The sequence below is a fragment of the Mirounga leonina genome, unplaced genomic scaffold (assembly GCF_011800145.1).
Source record: "Mirounga leonina isolate KUSES-001 unplaced genomic scaffold, KU_Mleo_1.0 Mir_447, whole genome shotgun sequence".
Classification (NCBI taxonomy): domain Eukaryota; kingdom Metazoa; phylum Chordata; class Mammalia; order Carnivora; family Phocidae; genus Mirounga; species Mirounga leonina.
Window position 1 is genome coordinate 6,285,864 of NW_023270757.1, and position 6,564 is coordinate 6,292,427.

Genomic DNA, 6,564 nt, shown 5'->3' on the forward strand with positions numbered 1-6,564 from the left:
GCTGAGTCAAGAATAATTGATTTTTCTGGTCCAGAAAGAGTTGATTCCTAGTAAAGAAGATTCCATGCAAAACTAAAGGTAAACTGGAATTTTAAGAACATGCAGTAAAGGGGGGTACATACTTTCGGCTTTCCCATTAGCCGTGAACTTGTATTTGTGAATTACTGTGGAGGCTATTTCATGATCGAGCTGTCAGTTCCAAATGAGGGCTCAGATGAGGTAATTATAACCCAGATAAAAAAATATCCTGCCCTACTTGTAAATATAAACACTTTTCCATTGCAGATAGGTTTTCAAAACACACACACACACACGCATTGAGAAGTCAAGGGCTAAGCCTGACGAATGCTGCTGTGTATCTTTTTTGCGAACACAGGCAGGGGAAGAAAAGGAAATAATCATCTCCTTTGCTTCCTTCATTCGGGAGAAAGTACAGGTACAAACCAGAAGGTAATCGGCACCTTTAATGATCTTAAACATCTTAATGTATGAGGCATGGCCTGGGAAAAGCAAGAATCATATTAAATTAGGAAAAAGTAAAGAATATAAAAATGTAAATATTGCTCATAGGTCATAAGAAAGGATGAAGACCACAAACATTTTAATATAAACCTATCAGTTACATTGTAGATCCAGCTCCTCCATAGTCACCGAGTTATAAATGAAGTAGGTAGAGACCAACAGAGATGAAAGAAAGGACTCCTAAATGTCCAGACCTTTTTCTGATGCATTTATGGGTCCCTCCTAAATAAAACATAAATGGGTCTTCAGTTTTTCCAGATTGGATTTATGTTTGGATTTTCTCCTTGACCTCTTGCCTGGGTAGCCTGAAATCCAAACTGGGCTGTGCTCTCCTGACGTGAGCGCCTTACCTGGTGCTAATGAAATCCACATGGGCTGCCCCAGGCTCTGTGCTTTCGGCTTCTTGTTTTCTGTCTCTGCAGCACCGTTCCTGCAGGCTGCCCCTCTGGTGAGAAGTCTCAGGGCCCATTCTCCATCCAGGTCGAAGGAGGTTTGCGTGGAGAAATGTCAAATTAATAGCACGTGTTAAAGATCCCCACCAAGCCACCAATATCAAGATTTTTTCCCATCACAGTGACAAAGCTACCAAACGGGATAGCGAGTGCAGGAAACATTTCAAATAAGAGGGAGACCACTTCGTCGGCGGTAATACCAGAGTGGACAGAGTTGACATGTGTTGAATGATGACTGAGTCAGGCCCTGGGCTAAGTATTTCACTTCTATTCTACTTGTTTAGTCCTCATAAGACTCACAAGAGGGAGGAAACAATAACATTCCTATGTTACTGGTGAGAAAATGCACGCACCGAGGGATGGGGTGACTTGTTCCAACAAATAGTGGGAAATTGTAGGGTTTAAACAGCATCTGACCAAACTGCTTCTCATATCTCTTAAACTGTGATCCGATGAAATCACTTGGTTATCTTTTTATTTTATTTTTTTTGAATGGTACAGAACTTGAAGACTTTAGAATTCTCTGAACCCCAGATCTGAATTAGAGGTTAAAGCAACCGTTGACCTTCACTGTTTTGTAGGGTTTGTGTGAGCTCTAATAGTTTGGTCATCCATTTCAATTTCACATTTATAAACCTTATTAAGTTTGGGGGAAAGTGGACATTCAAAACTCAATATGTCATCAGTCATTTACCGTAAGATTCTTTATTAATTGGCCCTGAGCTTATAATAAAACCAGAGAACGGGAGCCACCTTCTATCAAGAACGTATTACTGAGTGGGGGTCAGGGTCTGTGCTAAACCGTTTATGTACGTTATTTAATTTAATTCCCAATAATAGTTTGGCTATAATTATCCCCGTTTTGCAGATGAAAAAGAGAGATTCAAAGATTGAGCCATTTACTCCCAATTCACGCAGTTTTGATGTGCTGGACCCAAGCTGAAACCCCAGGTACGCCTGGCTACAAACGCCATGATCATTAATGACCGCTTTGTTACGTCATTTAAATTCAAATAAACCAACAGCTAAATAAAAGGTATGAAGAAGAGGGAAGCATTTTTAAATGGAATCATTTTTATGGTCATAAGTGAGCATTTTTTTTTTTTTAAGATTTTATTTATTTATTTGACAGAGAGAGACACAGCGAGAGAGGGAACACAAGCCGGGGGAGTGGGAGAGGGAAAGCAGGCTTCCCGCGGAGCAGGGAGCCCGATGCGGGGCTCGATCCCAGGACCCTGGGATCATGACCTGAGCCGAAGGCAGACGCTTAACGACAGAGCCACCCAGGCGCCCCATAAGTGAGCATTTTTAAACCGAATCCTATGGACAGTCCTAACAGTACTAACACCTCAGAGAAGGCCCCTCTGTGAGTGTGGGATTCGGTGTTTTGGGGCTCGGGCTGAACCCCGGGTCGGGTAGGCTATCGGGTCTCGCTCCTAATGATCTTAGGAAGCTGAGGACGGCCTGAGGGTGCTTGTGCTCTTGTGAAAACCAAAGCACCCAGAACTGTAGCACCTGGCAGCGCTCTTCGCCCTTGACACCTAACATTCATTCGGAGGCGAGCGTGCGCACGTCTGACGTGCACGCTGCTGCCCTTGCCCTTGGCCTTGCTTCTGGCTACCTGAGCTTTGACGGTATCTTCATGTGTTCACCTGGAGACGTTGGTGGTGAACTGTTGGCCAAGTAGTCTCATTATGATGCAAGTGGGCTTCCAGGCCTCAACAAGTTTTCTTTCACAGTGGGTGCCCTGAGGAGAAAGGAGGGGTTCTTGGTATGGCCTCATTGTTTGAGCCTGCCGTGCAGGTGCCTGGCTTTGAAACAATGGACTCCATTGATGGCGGAGCCTGGCCCTGCACATGCCAAAGCGACGCGCCAACGCATATTGCTGGGGGCAGGTATGGAAGTCAACGGTGAGGCGTAACCAGGTGGGGGTTCAGGATCAAAAATGGCCACCTCCTTCCGACTGACTCAGTTCATCGTGGCCAGGCTAGAGAGCCGACTCCCTGCAGTCTCGCAAAAGGCCGGTCTGTGAGTTCGGACAGAAGCCTCGGTTCTAAAGCTCTGAGATTATGGACCATGCATCTATTTTCGGCATCTCCGGCAAGTAGAGAACTCTATGTCTTGAATGTGGAAAATTACACGCCCTTTATGTTTAAAGAAGGTATGTCTGGAGAACGGCCTTTCCTATAAAAGAGGAAAAAGAATAACAGAAACGTTCTTGGATTAGTTTGAACTTTTTTGTTTACTGGAAGAAATAAATAGAGATGAGAGAGTAAAATATGTCCTGGAATTTTCTTAAAAATCATTTTTTAAAAAAATCATTACTGTGACTTAAATGAGGAATTCCTAGGTGCCTAATCTCGCAGGGCTAAGCTTTATCTTTGGGCCCGATCCTCCTAAAGGCAAAAGTTTCTCAGCAGAGGCCCAGAGACAGGGCAATACATACGGGGATCGGGCAGGAGGGAGCATCAGAATGTAGCTCAGCCTCGCTCTGAAGCACTTTCGAGAGAGAAATCATTCATTTGTTCATACATCCACTTACGAAACATTTATTAATCTCATAGAATTCGTTATGCTTCATTAATGACATTACAGAAGCTTTCCATCCTTGGACATGAGTCTCTCAGGCTTCCTGGTTTCCAAGTTGTGGAAGAGAATTCACCTTGGAGTCGCGGCCAAGACGACCACTTTCGTTTTCTCAAAAAACTTTATTGGCCACACCCATGTGTCAGCCCCATGATTTGCACGGGGGACAGAAGAGGAAGCAAAAGTGGCTTCCTCCTTCCATGGGTCTTCCTCCTTCCTTGGCACAGGGCTCCTGATGCCCTTGCAGCATTTCCTGGACGACTAACATCTGAGAGCAATTCCAGTTCATTGAAATAGATGAGGCAAGGTACGACAAGTGCCCAGCAGAGAGCCAAACCTTCTGAGTGAATTACTAAACCCCTTGGGGCCTCACTGTCCTCATCTGTAAAATGGGAACAATGGGACCAACCTTAAATGGTTGTGGTGGGGGGTTAAATGAGATCCTGCTTGAACATCACCCATCACAGTGTGTAGTAAGTATATGGTCGACCGAAAGGGTGCCAGGCATTAGCTGGTATCAGTTTTGATGATCTTGCTTCTGTCTTTCTATAGCCGAATTACTGGGCAGCCCTATGGGCTGAGGCCAAACTCAGTGCCCCCTAAGAGCTTGTCACGTGGAATTTCAAAGTCCACGAGAAGGGAACTTTGGTTTCCTAAAACTCTCAGAGTCTTGTCTCCTTAGCACCCATTCTAGCTTCTTTTCCTCCAGTGAGCCTTCCTTAGGCATTGTTCATGTCCCAGGATGTTGTTTTTCTCCCTCTTTGCCTAACAGGAGTCGGAGACGGGCAGGTGTCGTGGAGGGCGTTTCTCCTGCTCCGATTCCCAAGATCACCCTCATTCTAAGTCCCTGTTGAGGAACAGGCTTGTCATTACCTTGAAAAAGATTTGAAAACCAACGCCAGGGTTTGGCTTACAAGCATGGATGTGTGGGCACCAGCCAGGCTGAGAAACGGAGCTGGATGTCAGGTCTCCCGGGAAAATGTGCCTGGCTCTGTTTGTATTGGCTTCCAGAGAACCTTTCTGACCTGACGTTGTGCTAACTGGGTATTGTGGGAAAGTCCGTCTGACCGCTGGCTTCCTGCGGCTGGCTTCTGATGATGCTGAAGGAGGAGCCTGAGAACCCGTGGCAGATCTGGTCTCCAGGGAGGGTCTCTGTCAGCACGAGCACCAGCCTCCCCTTGCCTGAAGAAGAGGAGGAGAACAGGGAAGGACCTGACCCCATCTCAGGAACAAACCCTCTGCATGCTCAAACCAAAAGTTAGGCTTTTCGCTTTGGGGCTTAACTTGGCCCACAGGGGCTGGCCCTCCCCCTAGCTGCCTTTTCTCCGGCCAGCCAAGCTCTCGAAGAGTGGCACCTAGGGCAGCCCAGAGCAAAACTTAACTTCTATATATATATTTTTTTCCTTACTTAAAACACCTCTGGCTCCCAAACACACTCCCCTACTCCTCCCTACCGACTCTTCCTCACCAACATTCTGACCGGGTTTCTGATGTCGTTACTATGAAATCAGAAATCAGTTCAGTGCCTTTTAGTTCCTGGCCTTCCCTCTGATTTTGGTGAAATCTGAGAAGAGTTAAATGAGTTTTGCTTGGCAGGAGCAAAAGAAGGAGCAGGTCCTAAGGGGGAGAAAACAAAGTAAAGTTTCTACATGTTAACTCATCTTGGCCTTATCTGACCGCTTGGGACACCCCCGCCCCTCTTCCTGCTCTACTTCCCTCTTCGATGGCTGGTGCCATGCAGTTTCTGGGTCTCACAAGTGTCCCAGCTGATCCCTCCCTCTGTCCGGCTCCTCTTCCTTCCTCCTTGTCACCAGCAGTAACACGGGGCTTACTGAACTCACACACACTAAAGTAGGAATGATTGGCTGGTCACTGTTCTCTCTGCCTTTCCTCCCCACTTCCCCAGAGCTGTTTTCTCTTGGATTGGACTTCATTTAATTTCATGATCCGGGGAAAGAAACTCTGTAAGGGGCAAGATTTAGAGACCAACAGTATGGTCTAGAAAGACATGGCTTCCAGAACCAGAGAGAGTTGGGTCCCAGCCACGTGTGCAGAGTCAAGTTGCATAATCCTTTTGAGCTTCGATATCCCCATCTCCAGAGTGGAGATGATGACTATTTTAGAAATGATGTAAAGCTTCTAGCTTGGTGCTGCAGGAAAGATGCTTTATATATCATCATTGTGAACACTATTATTGGGCTGTTTATCTCGACCTAAGACGAGTCCTAGAGAGGGATGAGTGTTAAGGAGGCCTGCAATGGTGGGAGCCACAGCTGGCCTCATCTGCTTAGTGCTGTGGCCAAAGGCCACCCCAGGGGAAATAGAGAAGCCAAAGAAGGATGAAGAAGATACAAGGAGAGGCGAGGATGCTGTCCTGCTTGGGGTCAATAGCAGCATGTGTCACCTGTGGTCACCTGTGGCCACAAGGGTTTCATTCTGGTGAGGAGACAAGAGGCTCCGTAGACCATGCCTCTTTGGTAATGGGCATAATTAGCTGCTCTCTGCTGAGGCTGGGGACTCCATCTCTGAGGGGTTCCCAAGTCCCCTAATGACCTCAGCTTCCACAGTCACCAAGTTCTTTCTATGCCAGTGATTCTCTACACATTCGAATCTCATGGGGGGATGCACCTAGCCAGTTTCAAAAGCCCCTCAGGTGAATCTACTGTGCAACCAGTTGAGAATCACTGTTGGAGACTCAGCCCGTTACCATTCCCCCCAGATGGATCCCAAATGGTCATGGAAGCTCGATGATAATTAAAGATGATGTTCAATCTGAGTCATGCGTCAAATCGTGCATTTTTGCTTACTTTAAATTTTATATATTCTTTATTCCAACAAGCATAATCTAGTGTGGTCTGGTCATCTTGCTCAAGCAGTATATTCCAAGCCTTCTAATTTAATTGAAGGAGAAGGGGGCATCTGGGTGGCTCAGTTAGTTAAGCATACGATCCTTGGTTTCGGCTCAGGTCATGATCTTAGGGTCCTAGGATCGAGCCCCATGTCG